The 14,811-nt window shown below is 46.4% G+C and overlaps 1 long non-coding RNA gene across 1 annotated transcript; it reads left to right on the forward strand.

Moving 5' to 3' along the window:
* Positions 1-760: 760 nt before the first annotated feature.
* On the forward strand, positions 761-6,280 carry LOC123381425. Its single transcript, XR_006588352.1, has 3 exons — positions 761-1,332; positions 2,745-2,905; positions 6,149-6,280. It is a non-coding gene; the product is annotated as an uncharacterized LOC123381425 (long non-coding RNA).
* Positions 6,281-14,811: the final 8,531 nt, after the last annotated feature.

Raw genomic sequence — 14,811 nt, forward strand, 5'->3', positions numbered from 1 at the left:
GAAAACAAGGAATGCGTTTATGTGTGCATGCTACGGAGACGGAGAGTGAGCGCTCTCTCCCACTGTACCAGGTGACCTGGTTTGTCCACTCTTTCCTTGTGCCCCTGGGACTTTGTGCCTTTTGATGCCCTTGCCTGGAAAGCCTTGTCTGTTTCTCTCATTTAGTGAACAGAGCCCCAACCAGGGGGTTTGGGAAATCCAGCCCCAATTCTGGCTTTGATGTGCGGGATAAACGTTGGTCAAAGCACCTGGCTTCTTTGAACACTCATTCCTGATGCGTGGCAGGAACTATTTGTTGACTCAAACTGAACCCACCTGGACAGTGGGAAGATCTCCCTGAATTATTCACCCTGCTGGGTAGCTGTAGGGATTAAATGATGTAACAGAAATTAAAGCAGGATTGTTCTTGACTCCTGGCCATCATTGGCATCCAAACCAGAGCCTTCAGAAACACTCCAGCCCACAGTGACTGCTCCCCTCTGATTTGTCGCTTGTATAGCCTTATACCGTTTTGCTAATTTATGATCTATTTACGTGTGTGCTTTATCTAATCTTCTTGTACATAAGCTCTTTTTCTGGTCCTTTGAATCCTTTCGGTGCCTAGAGTGATGCCTTAATCATAACTGGGTTTAGTCTTTGTGGATTGAGTGCTTAATTGAAGCTGCATCCATGGAAGGAGACTCATTTTCAAAAGACCACCCAATGCAAGGACCTTAGGTTTGAGATCATTTTATGCCCCTTTTCATGGTGGAATGAACAATGAATAACACAGTCTGAATGAATAATTCAGTGTGTCATGAGTTGGGAAGGGAGAAAAAAGCAGGGTATCTATACATGTCATTTTCAATCATCTTGACTTGAATTGCCTGGTCTTATTTGGTCAAACAAGAACAGCTGGGGGGAAAATGGTTAAACTTCTTACTTGGTTCTTTGAGACAAAGTAGCTGGCTGATTGTCCTTTCTGCTCAGTGGAATGTGCTGGCCTCAGAGGCCATGACGGGTAACTGAACTGAGGCCATGACGGGTAACTGAACTGAGGCCAACAGGATCGTACCCAGGGAGGAAACAGCAACAGGCAACATCTTCATTTTTGCCTTGTTGGTGTAACCTTGTTTACAGAGAAGACACGGAAGAGAAAGGACTTGGAGAGTGAGAGAGGAAAAAGAGAAGACAGAGCGTGAGGAAGGGCCAGGAGGACGCAAAGGAACTTATCTGTTACCGCTCAGGGAGTCTCCCAAGTGTCTGTGGGAGGGCCACCGGAGGGCTTGTTCCACATGCTGACCGAGGATGGGCTACACTTGTCTTTCTCGAAGCTCTGCTCCCCAGAGTGAGGTCAGTGGCCATCCCCTGCCCTTTGCCCAGTGGGTGACAAAGGTCCCCTCACTCTGCCTGTGCACAAGCCTGGGCTCAGTGATTCCCTTAAGCCCTCAAGTCAGAGTTCTCCAGAGAAACAGAACCAATAGCATGGCATATGGTAGCTGTAGGGATTAAATGATAGAACTCAAAGCAGGATTACTTCTTGACTCTTGACTATTTCTTGACTGTATATGTAGCGTGTAGGAAAGAGATTTATTTAATTTGTTTTAAGGAATTCGTCTACACAATTGCGGAGGCGGGCAGGTCTAAAATTTGCAGAGTAGGCTGGCAGGCTGGAGACCTGGGAAAGAATTGCAGTTGGAGTCAAAAATTGTATCCGCTGGTCAAACTGGCTCTTCCTTAAGGGTTCTCAGCCTTTTTCCTCTCAGAGCCATCACCTGATTAGATTAGCCCCACCCAAATCACAGAGGGTAATCTACTTTGCCCAGTCTACTGATTGATTGATTGATTTTTAATGTTTATTCATTTTTGAGAGAGAGAGAGAGAGAGAGAGAGACAGGCCGTGAGTGGGGGAGGGGCAGAGAGAGAGGGAGACACAGAATAGCGAAGCAGGCTCCAGGCCCTGAGCTGTCAGCACAGAGCCCGAAACGGGGTTTGAACTCACGAGCCATGAGATCATGACCTGAGCCAAAGTTGGACACTTAACCTGCTGAGCCACCCAGGCACACCCAGTCTACTGATTTATTTTTTTATTTTTATTTTTTTCAATGTTTATTTATTTTTGGGACAGAGAGAGACAGAGCATGAAGGGGGGAGGGGCAGAGAGAGAGAGAGGGAGACACAGAATCGGAAACAGGCTCCAGGCTCTGAGCCATCAGCCCAGAACCTGACGCGGGGCTCGAACCCACGGACCGCGAGATCGTGACCTGGCTGAAGTCGGACGCTTAACCGACTGCGCCACCCAGGCGCCCCCCAGTCTACGGATTTAAATGTTAATTTCATGTAAAAAATACCTTCCTAGAAACATCTGGAATAATGTTTGTCCAAGTATCTGGGTCCAGTTTGGGCCCAGCTGAGTTGACACATAAAACTAGCCATCAAACCTGGGAAGGGATGGCAGAACTGATTCTGGAGGAAGGGGAGTGGTTGAGTAACTTCGCCCCACCCCTTTCCTTTTTAGTCGTTATTTTTGTATGTATGTATTTATTTATGTATTTATATTTTCAAACATGAATACAGGCACATGATAAACAATTCAAAGGGTCTAGAAAGGTATATAGTGAAAAGCGAGTCTGCACCCCACTCCTAACCTATTTCTTGGGAATTCTCTTGGAGATATTATGTGGATGTACAGGCATATTCCCATAGAGAGGAACATACACAACAGACATCACACGCTACACCTTGCTTTTTTTTCACGTAACTAGTGCACTGATGCAGCCTCCTGGCCATGTGCGATGTGAGGACAGGTTTTCTCCTCCACTCTGTTGCCGTTGACAACTGTGTTGCAGCAAACATCCTTCCCTGTGTGTCCTTGACACAGCCCTCTCCCTACTGAGGCCCTCGACTTCCCTGATGCATCATTCAGGTGAGTGCCATCAAGTTTTTTTTGACACAGTCCCCGTCCCTCCCGGTCACACCCTGCCTTCACCCCACCTTTCTGTGCAAAGCCAGTGTCTCCCCTGCAGGCTCAATCCGTCCCTCCAGTGAGAGGTTAATCTCCTTCTGGCGTCCTGAGACCCTGCTCAATTGGACGGTGTCTGCCTGGGTGTCTTTATCCCAACCCCATCGTGGTTCTTCACACTCAGCCAGGCTTGCTCTTTGTTGGAGAGAGCCTGTATATTTTTCTAAGCTTATTTTGGAGGCAGCAGCATTGAGATTCAAATCCCTCCCGGCACTTAGCTTCAGTCAAAATGACCGAAGAGAATACATTGTAGCCGGACAGGCCACACAAGCCTCCTGCCTGCCGGAGGGTTTTGTTGGCTGAAAATCCTGTCACCAGGCAGTCAGACATCCTCATTGCTCCCCGGCAGGTCCCGTGGGAGGCTGTGATAGACAGGGAAGGTCGGGCTCCCTCCAGGCTCTTGAAATAATTTCTGGTACCCAAGGGTCTGGATGGTGGGCTAAGGGAAGGGCAGCAGGAGCCCCAGGAGATGGCCGAAATCACACAGCTCACGCCTGCCTGGCAACAGATGAGGACCCGGAGCGGGCTGGCTGAGAAGCCGGCTCTGGGCTGCACCCATCATCCCAGGGGGCCCACATTTTTGAGGCTCTGATAAAAGCTTGGGCTCTTCTTTCCAACAAAGTGAGCACATGCAGAGACACGCAGGGTTTTGGACACGCTGTGTGTCTGGATTGGGGTGGTGGGGAAGAGGGCATTCCGGGCGAAGCGTCAGTTAAGATGGTACCTGTTAGGGGCGCAGGCGGCTCCACTGGGTAAACGGCTGACTCTGGGTTTTGGCTCAGGTCCTGATCTCACGGTTTTGTGAGTTCAAGCCCTGCGTTGGGCTCCGGGCCGGCAGCTTGGAGCTTGCTTGGGATTGTCTCTCTCTCCGTCCGTCTCTGCCCCTCCCCGACTCACTCTGGAGCACTCAGACCAAAACATTCCTCTGCTAACCTGTCTTTAGCTGGAAATCGTTGCATTTCTGGAAGGTGCTGGTTGAAATGTGAGGGAGGAACCTGGGTTTTCCCAGCTCACTGATGTGAAGGGTGGACATGCTTACATTTCCCGTAGCTACCGAAAAGCTTCTTTCTTCTCACACGGGCGGGTGGCATGTGTCCAGTGTGAGCCAGGCCCAGCGAAAGTTCTTTTTTTTTTTTTAATTTTTTTTAACGTTTATTTATTTTCGAGACAGAGAGAGACAGAGCATGAACGGGGGAGGGGCAGAGAGAGAGGGAGACACAGAATCGGAACCAGGCTCCAGGCTCCGAGCCATCAGCCCAGAGCCCGACGCGGGGCTCGAACTCACGGACCGCGAAATCGTGACCTGGCTGAAGTCGGATGCTTAACCGACTGCGCCACCCAGGCGCCCCGGCCCAGCGAAAGTTCTGAGCCGCCCAGTTGACAGATCTGATGGAACTGGTACCAACGGACACAAGACGGGAGAGGGCCTATTTCACGTTTGTGAGAAAGAACTTTCTCGCCCCGCTGAGTTTAAAATCCGTGCGTTACCTCTGCCCACTTTACCAAAGTAAAATGTGTTCATTTTAGGAAATGAAGACAAAAAGAAGAAAATAAAAATCACCAGCAATCCCAACCCTCAGAATATTAATATTTTATATTTTGAGGCGTGATCTCCCAAATGCACACGTGCCCACACCCTACACACACTTTGCTTATGTCTCCTGCTTTAGTTCTGATTGTTTCTCTTAAAAAACCTAAGACTCGGGCGCCTGGGTGGCTCAGTCGGTTGAGTGTCCGACTTCGGCTCAGGTTATGATCTCGCGGTCTGTGAGTTCGAGCCCCGCGGGCTCTGTGCTGACAGCTGGGAGCCTGGAGCTTGCTTTGGATTCTGTGTCTCCCTCCCCGCTGCCCACCCCGCCCCAGCTCATGCTCTGTCTCTCTGTCAAAAATAAATAAACATTAAAAAAAATTTTTTTTTAAAACCCATAAGACTCTTCCAACAACTAAAATGGTCCAATAATATAATCAGATGCCTCAAAAACAGTGGGGCCCCAACTCTGGAAGTCTTGGGGCAGAGGTTTGACAGGGGTGCAATGGAAGAGATTGTAGGTGAGCAGTTAGATGAGATTTTAAAGATTCAATGCACTTCAGGACTGGGTGAAGTTTTCTCTGTGGGTCACTGGAACTCTTGGGCAGGTAGCCATTGGCACCCTGCTGTCCTGGCTTATGCTCCCCAATCAGTTCTGCGATTCCTCGGTCTGGCTTTCCTGGGAGGCCCGCTGAGGCCAGACAACACGAAATTCACTACTCCCCTGCCTGCATTGTTACCAGCCCCTGGGAAACAATCTTCCCCGCAAAGGCTCTCATTAGTGGAAACTTTACTTTCAAGCAATGACCTGATTCTTAATACAAAAGAGAGAATATTCTATTTCTATGCTATTGTAATCCTCCTGTGGCAATTTGTATTTTTCATTCAGCCCTCCACAACCAACTGGTGTGCGGGCGTGCGTCATGTGATGTAGCGTAGGTTTTTACTTGTCCAAATCATCCCGTTGCAATTATTTCCCCCTATTCAAATCTTCTCACACGGCCTCGTGCTTGAGGAAGCGGGCAGATGCCTGCGTGGGCAAGCTGGTAGGTAGTGAGAATTTGGTTAGAATCGGTATGTGTCAGTGATCAACTTAATTTAGTGTTTAGAGTTTAAATTATAAGCTATTCCAAGAATACAGAACAGTACAGAAAAATGTAATTGGCTTCCATGCGTCCCATTCACTTGATTTAAGAAATGCATAATAATTTGCCGTATGTACTTCAGAATGCCCTCCTTCTGCAGGAAATAAAATATTACAGGCCAATACTCTCATTCTACCTTGTTCCCTCCCTTCAGGTTAACCACTAACCCAAAATTGCGTGTTTTCATATTTTGCTGTGTACATGAACGAAGCTGTGGGCAATACATTATGCTCTTGCTTCATTTTGAGGTTTACGAAACAGTATCACACCGTAGATATAATTTGCTGCCTCCGTTTTACTCAACCCCGTGGTTTTGGCACTGGCCACGTTGATCAATGACGTTCTCATGGATTTCATTCTCAATATTATATAGCATGCCATAGTTTGCAATGGTGCCATTTATTCATCCATGTTCCTAACGGGACTTTTGGGTTGTCTCTCTTCCCCCCTTCGCTGCTGCGGTTGCAAATAAAGCTGCTGGGAAATTCAGCGGACTTGCTTCCTTCCTCGTGCGCAAGCGTGAGAACATTCCCAAGGTACGAATCCCAAAGGAGAATCGACGGTTCATGGGGTATGCAGCTTCATTTAAAAGTTGAGAATAAAGGGTATTTTTATTGTGGTTAGCTTGGCTGTTTTTGTTGTGATAAAATATACATAACGTAAAAACTACCATTTGAGCTGTTTTGAAGCGTGCAGTTCGGTGGCATTCTGTGCATTCACACTGTTGCACCACCATTGCCACCATCCGTCCTGCTTGGAATTCTCTCTCTCTCTCTCTCTCTCTCTCTCTCTCTCTCTCAAAAAAAGCCAGACATAGGAATGATTATATGGAACAAGTAGATGAATCCAAGGGCTGGAAGAGTCCAGAAGCAGGCAGGGAATTCAGGGGGACAGCTGAGGTGAGATGAGGTAGGAGTGGGAGATGGGAGAGCCTTTAGAAAGGAAAGAAATTCTAAGCTGAACCCTGAGTATGAAATATGATTTTTTCAGGCAAGCAAGCAAAGGTGTGTGTGTGGGGGTGTCATGGATTTGTGAAAATGTCTTTAAAAACCAAACCAATCAGGGGCACCTGGGTGGCTCGGTTGGTTAAGGGTCTGACTCTTGATTTGGCTCAGGTCATGATCTCACTGTTTGCGAGATCGAGTTCCATGTCGGGCTCCACACTGACAGCAGGAGCCTGCTTGGGATTTTCTTTCTCCCTCTGTGGCTGCCCCCCTCCCTTTCAAAAGAAATAAATAAACATTAAAAAAAAAACCCAATCAAATATAGCTGTGTCATTAGGGGCTAACCAGGGTGAGAGAAACCACTGGAAGTATGTGACCCAGAGGGAGTGGAACGGTGGGCATGGGTTACACAGGTGATGAAGGAGGTGAGGCACCAAACAGGCTAATGAGGCCCCCAGAGAACAGCAATGGAAGGAAGTGCCTCCCACCCTTCGGTCAGAGGGTCAGAGGGAGGGGGTAGTGTGGTCAGAGCCAGAGGCTGGGATCTTCCGAGGAAGATTTGGAACCACAGCAGGTCTGACAGCCGTTGGAGCCCTGGGGCAGACAGAGCCTCCTCTGGAGAAGCTGCAAGAGACAGAGAGGGAGGGGGATGAACACCCAGGCTTCTTCCTTCCTCCCACCGTTCGCTTCCCATTGGCCAAAAGAACAAAACTACAACACGGAAGTAAGAAAGCAGCTATCATCCCTGGGGAGGGAGATGGGGACAAGAAGAAGAGATTGGGGGCATCAGAATTAGAGTATTGGAGGACGAGCTCCACGGAAATTTCTGAGAAGGAGGGGCCTCCTAGCTCCTTCTGGGGCCTCATAATGAGAGGGCAGGCCCTGATTAGTTGATGCACAGACTTCTGAGAAGGTCTTCCCTTCACCAAAACAAACATGGGTCCCCTCTTGCTGAGAGTCTAATCTGCTAATAGCAGGCACCACTGCTAAGCCCCCAGTGCAGCAGTTTTCCCTGGAGGGTGGTGGGTGGGGTTATGAAGCCACCGGGTGGCAGGTTGATGACATTGGGTCCCTTTCATTAGGAAAGGAGCAATATTTTGTTATAACTGGAATAGGTAGTATTCTGAATGTGATTTGCCTTCTCCAGTTGTGACACATGGCACCAGCACCATCTGTGGATTTAGGGAATGCCTTATACACTGAAATGTATACCACGCAACATTGCTTGTGACCAAGGAGTTCATTTCATTTCATTTCCGGGGGAAAAAAAAGTAGCAGTGGGCTCAAGCCCATGGAGATCACTGTTCTTACCATGTGCCCCATTTGGCCTGAGTTGTGGAATAGAACACGTAGATACCATGCCAGTTGGAGGAACAAGCTGGAAAGCTGAGGTTTTGGCTTACAGGATGTGGTATACGCTTTGAATTGGTGACCAAAATGTGGCGCTACTTTTCCCACGGGCAGAGCATACGGGCGTAGGAATCGAGGGAAAGACAGGGAGCGGCTCCGTTAACTATTACACTTAACCGATTCATAGAATTTTTGCCTGCTGTTCCTGCAACTCTGGACTCTGTTGGTTTGGAGGTCTTAGTTCCCAAGAGAGGAATGATTGCACTGGGAGACACCGTATTGGTTCCATAGAATTGAAAGATGAGTGCACCTCGTGGCCAGAGGGATCGATCCTCATGACCTGGGAAATTTGGTTGCTGTCATGCAACTGGGGCAAAGACGACCCTGTCTGGACCCTGGGCATTCTCTGAGTACCTCTTGGTACTTCCATGTCCTATAATAGAAGCTAACGTAAAAGTATACCATCTAAAAAAAAAAGACAAAAAAAGACAAGCTGACTGGGGTTTCAGACCATTCAGGAATTGAAGGTTTGGCTCACCACACCAGGGCAGATGGAACATGGAATGGGCAGCGGAAGAAGAAAGTCACAAATATCAACCGCAGCCTTGTGACCTGTTATAGAAATGAGGGTCATAGCAGCTATGCGTATTCTCTCTGATTTATCCACTCACGGTTTTGGCTTAGTTATGTATTATGCATGTATACTAAGTATTTTCTTGTCCCCCCTCCCCTGCCTTTCCCTTTATTATCTTATTATTGTGTCATCCTTGTAAAACTTATCCTTTGTGTTCTAAGGGTCTATTGTGGGTCTGCCTCCCTGTTAGGCAGAATCCTTGAGTGAAGGCACCTTTTACCTGCACCTCAAAGACAGGCCCAATTGGCTGGGCATGTCTTGTGGCTGCCTTCTGCTACTCCTGTCCGTGATTATCTGCTTGACTACTTGGCATTCCCTGCACAGAAACAAAGGGTTAATTCAGCTCAGGAGCTGTCACAGCCGGTTAGTAACAATGATCACTTGGCTCAGCAGGCTCACCAGAGAAGAGTTAAGCGCTGTTTAAGGAAGCCTGTAATCACTCAATATATATGTATTATATTCATTTATTGAGTGCTTAATAATAATAGCTGTTAATAGCTAATATTCATTGCATTTCCAGCGCTGGAGATACAGTGAGGACATAGTCCCATCCCAGTGGGAAGTGAACTAATAAATCCCTGGTTATGGGACCGAGTCACAAGTGTTGAGCTAGAGGTTTTGGGGAGGCCTAGGCTGGACGGCGAGAGATCTGCTGGGAAAACTTCTTGGAGGAGGTGGCCCTTGAGCCGAAGCTTCACATAAGTGTCGTAAGGGTTGGAGTTCACCTGCCCAGTGGGGTAAGGATATACGAGGCTCTTTTGATGCGGGAAACAAGATCTTCTGCTAGAGAGCTCATGCTGGCTTTAGCAGTGGGGTTGGTGATAAAGACACCGCCAGGGATCCGTACACAGGAGTCCTGGTACCTCTGGGCATCGGGGTCTAAGGTGCCAGTGGTTCTCGAGTGCATCAGAATCACCTGGCGGGCTTGTTAAGGCACAGATGGCTGGGCCACCTCCAGCGTTTTCAGTCAGACTAGGGAAGGGCCAGAGAATCTCCATGTCGAGCAAATCCCCAGGTGAAGCTGATGCTATGGGTCTGAGGACCACACCTTGTGACCCCCTTGTCTAAGGCAGGGCTGGCGGCCTCAAGAGCGGCAGTTCGTGGATCTCGGCCCTAGCTTTGTGCAATCACCGTTGTTGGGATGCAGCTACCTTCTCGCCCTGGCTCTTGCGTTTACCCTCCGGCGAAAGTTCCTCACCTGCAGCTCTGCGTGTCTTGTCCCCACCTCCTACCTGGCTTTGGCTCGCTTCGTGGGCCGTGATCCCTCTGTCTGACAGCCTCTCTCTGTGCATCATTCTGACTTGGCTCTTTGGCTTCTACATACTCCAGTTCAAACGCTGAGAGAAATTTGGCCACGCTTGTTCCCGGATGGGCGAATTTGGGGGTCTGGGCAACCTCACAGGCTGCTGGCCAGCCCCCGAAGGGGCTTTGCTTGACTGAGGGCACGAAGGACGGGGTGGGGGGGTCCAGAGGAAACGTCTGCTGCCTGCTGTCCTGGACATCTAGAAAGGGGGGCCTCCCTTTCCTCTCTCCACTCCTCTCCTCCCAGCACCACCTGAAATGTACTGCTTCCGTCACTCTGTTGAAGCCTCTTCCCAAGAATCATCCACAGCTACTGTTCTCCAAGCCCAGAGGCCTCCTTTAGGTTCGCAACACTTATTTTATTTTGCTCTACTTGCGTCAATTTAGCTTTGAATAGATTATGTATTCATACAGTTCAAAATTCAAAAGGTTCCAAAAAGCTATGGAGTAAACAAACAAACAAACAAAAAAAACCCCTCTCCCCACTCACCCGAATGCTCTCTCCAGAGGAAACTAATGTTTCTAGTTTCTTCTAAATCCTTCCAGAAATATTCTGTGGTTGTGTAAACATGTACGTATAAGTATTCTCATTTGCCTAGTTCCCTGTCCATGGACATTGTTTACAATGTGTTGCTATTTGCAATAAGTTATTCTGTGCATGTGTGACTTTGTACACAAAGAATGAAGGACAGATTTCTTAAAGTGGGCTGGGTAATTCCAAGGTATTGGCGCTTGTGATTGTCTTGGGATGGATTCCCCAGAGAATGGACTTGAAGCAGCGTTTCATGTGTAGGTGGTTTATTAGGGGAATGTTCCCGGGGTCCTATCAGGGAGGGAGCGAGGCAGCAGAAGTGGGCAGAGGAAGGTGGCGAACTATGATGCTACAGAGGCCCCAGTCATCCAGCAGCGTCCTGTGAAGTCGAGGCAGGCAACGAAACCTGGCCTTTGCGCCACCAGGTCTACCGGACAGCATATGCAGGTTATAGGGGGGGATGGGAGAGTGGCTTTGGGCAGGCAATTCCCTTAAACCAAGAGCACTTCCCGGGAAGAACTCTGCCCTGAGTCGTCAGCAGCCCACACTTCCATCCGCCAGGAGGGCACATGCCTTACACCTGAAGGGCATTTGGGTGAAGCACCATGGTATTCATTACAGTCTACCCTTGAGCCAGTCAGCTCCTTTCGGTTTATAAGGTAGATTTACTGCATCTCGGAACATCTCCAGAATTCTAGTTGGCCTTTTCCTGGCAAGGAAGGCTTCATGGAAGAGGTGATTTCTGACTTAGATTTTTTAAAAGTTTGTATTCAAGTTAGTTAACATGCAGTGTAATCTGGTCTTCAGGAGTAGAACCTAGCGATTCATCTCTTACCTAGGACACCCAGTGGTGATCCCCCAAAGTGCCCTCCTTAATGCCTGTCACCCATTTCACCTTCCCACTCCCCCTTCCGGCAACCCTCAGTTTCTTCTCTGTATTTAGGAATCTCTTGCTTACCTCCCTCTCTGTTTTTATCTTATTTTTCCTTCTCTTCCCCTTTGTTCATCTGTTGAGTTTTTCAAATTCCACGTATGAGTGAAATCATATGATATCTGTCTTTCTCTGACTGACTTATTTTGCTTAGCATAATACCCTTCAGTTCCATCCATGTTGTTGCAGATGGCAAGATTTCATTCTTTTTCCTTGCCAAATACTATTCCATTGTGCATATATACCCCATCTTCTTAATCCATTCATCTCTTGATGGACATTTGGGATCTTTTCATAATTTGGTTATTGTTGATAGCACTGCTGTAGATACTGGGGTGCATGTGCTCCTTCAAGTCAGCATTTTTGTATCCTTTGGATAAATTCCTAGTAGTACAATTGCTGGGTTGTAGGGTCATTAGTTCTATTTTTAATTTTTTGGAGAACCTCCACACTGTTTTCCAGAGCGGCTGCATCAGGAAGCATTCCTACCAACAGTGCAAAAGGGTTCCCCTTTCTCCACATCCTCGGCAGCATCTGTTGTTTCCTGAGTTGTTCATTTTAGCCATTCTGACCAGTGTGAGGTGGTATCTCATTGTGGTTTTTGATTTGTATTTCCCTGATGATGAGAGATGTTAAGCATCATTTCATGTGTTGGTTGGCCATCTGGATGTCTTCTTTGGAAAAGTGTCTATTCGTATCTTCTGCCTATTTCTTTCAGATTATTTGTTTTTTAGGTGCTGAGTTTGGTAAGTTCTTTATAGATTTTGGATACTAACCCTTTATCCGATATGTCATTTGCAAATATCTTCTCCCATTCCATCAGTTGCCTTTTAGTTTTGTTGACTGTTTCCTTTGCAGTGCAAAGGGCAGAAGCTTTTTATCTTGGTGGGGTCTCAATAGTTCATTTTTGCTTTTATTTCTCTTGCCTCTGGAGACCTCTGACTTAGATTTTTAAGGATGAATAGAATAAACATCTTGAGGGGCTTTTCAACATAAATGTGCCTAGGCTTCTCAGGTAAGAAAGATCTGGTTTACCTTCTCATTTTACAAGTGAGGAAACGAAGGGGTTATGCTGATTGAATTAGAGCAAAACCAGGTTGGATTCTCTGGGTCACTACCCCCTCACCCCACTGTCCCTTCCTCTGCTCCCTCCAATGCCTCCGCCACCTGTGTTTTCCAAACTGTGCTCCTTCTGGTGAGTTTCAAGAAGAGATAAAAACACTCTTAACTAAAATGGAATAACTGCTTTTCCCTTATTTGCAGAAAAATATTAACATCAATAATATTCTCCCGTAGTTTTCTCCCATAACTTAAAAAAATGGAGGTATTATACTCATTTCAGGAATATAGCAAAATGAGTTGATATCAGTATATATTTCAAAATAACCAGCACAATAAGTCTGGTTCACATCCATCACCACACATAAAATGTTTTTCTCTTGTGATGAGAACTTTCAAGATCTACACAGCAATTTCAAATATGCACTACACCAACTATAGTCACTATGTTGTACATCTCCCATAATTTTTTTTAACCTTGGATTTTTTTTTTTTGTAATTTTACATCAGCGCTGTGTATTCCTATTTTGTAAAATAAAATTTTAAACTTTGTTTTGAACTAATTTTTGCCTTACAAGTTGCAACAATCGTACAGAGAGCTCCTTCTCCCTTACCCAGCTCCCCCTAATGTTGACACCCTACATAACCACTGTGGAATGGTCAAAACAAGGGCCCCGACATGGGCACAATACTCCCAGCCTAACTGCAAACCTTATTTGGATTTTATCATGTCAAAAAAAAAAAGTTTTATTTTGAACCAGTTTTAGGCTTACAGAAAAGCCATCATCTTTCTTAAAGTATTTGTGCTTTCTAGTACTGTGTGCCTTTAACAGAGAAAAGAACACCAACAAGTAACAAAGGGGTAGTAATGGAAAACCCAGGACCGGCCAATAATGTCGAGAGAGCTGGTGTTCCATCTGTATTTTCATACTGCGTTTTGTAGTTTGCAAATTTCATTAAACTGACATTTTAAAGCAACCCAGATGAGCTAAATAAACGGTTTATGTGAGATCATAGTTTCTGCGATAGAATGGAATATTTTAACATTTAACCCTCTTCGGCAAAAAGCATCATGACCTTTAGGAGCTCTGCCATCTACAAAGAGCTCGAACACTATTGCACTAGATAACGCCATCTGTCCGGTTTGAGATGCAACACACTGTGAGGGTGGTTGTTGATTTTGGGTTTTCCTAGGGGCAGAGTCAAGCTCTTGGCTTTCTGGACCAGGCTCTCTCAACCAGTTACTGCTGAGAGGGTGGTAGACTTCAGACCTCTGTTAACTATTAGGTACTGGGATCAATATTATGTGTCTTCCTTGGAATCATTCCTCTATCTCTAATATTTAGCTCTTCCGTGTACTAATTTAATTTATATTTTCATACTTTAATTATTCATTTTCTTATGCATGCACACAGCGAAAAATTCAAGCCGTATAGAAAAGCATGAAATAAAGAGTTAAAATCTTCCTCCACCCCTTCCAACCAGTCTACACCACTGGTTCTTGGTTCTCAAAGGGTGGGGTGGGGGGGGTGCTATTTCCTGGGGGCATTTTGGAAAAGCCTAAGAGTGTTTATGATTGTTCCAATGATTAGAGAGTATTACTGATTACTGGAATTTGGGGAGGGGGCAAGAATGCTTTTCATCCTGCAGGAAAAAAAAAGAAAAAAGAATTTACTGGCATCCAACGCCATGTTTTAATCTTAGTGGATGTTCCTGAAAGTGAAAAATACTATTTACTATTACCTAAGTCTAGAATATAGGGGGTGTCGATGGCTGTGTGGGTTGTATACTCTCCAACCTAGGGGTTGCTATTCACATCACAGAGATCATAGATTTCAATATTATGCCATTTTTCTGGAAGATAGCAGTGAAGTGTCTGGTCCTACAAAATTAGCATGGTGTGGTCTTTTTCAGAAAAGTGGAGGTAAAATATTTCGAGGAAGGGAGTCCTTTTTCTGATTTGCGCAAGGTGACATATTGTATTTTTTTTAAAGTTTATTTATTTATTCAACTAATCTCAGCACCCAACGTGTGGGTCAGACTCACAACCCTGAGATCAAGAGTCACATGCTTCTTCTGACTGAACCAGCCAGGCACCCCTGGATTCTTTTTTTTAAAAATTCTTTCAAAATTTAGAAATGAGTTCTTATATGTAAACAAATATTATGGAACTCAGTCCGAAATTGTCTTCTAACTGCATTTAAAACTTTTAGGGGCGCCTGGGTGGCGCAGTCGGTTAAGCATCCGACTTCAGCCAGGTCGCGATCTCACGGTCCGTGAGTTCGAGCCCCGCGTCAGGCTCTGGGCTGATGGCTCAGAGCCTGGAGCCTGTTTCTGATTCTGCGTCTCCCTCTCTCTCTGTCCCTCCCCCGTTCATGCTCTGTC

The sequence above is a fragment of the Felis catus genome, chromosome D3 (genome assembly GCF_018350175.1).
Source record: "Felis catus isolate Fca126 chromosome D3, F.catus_Fca126_mat1.0, whole genome shotgun sequence".
Lineage (NCBI taxonomy): Eukaryota > Metazoa > Chordata > Mammalia > Carnivora > Felidae > Felis > Felis catus.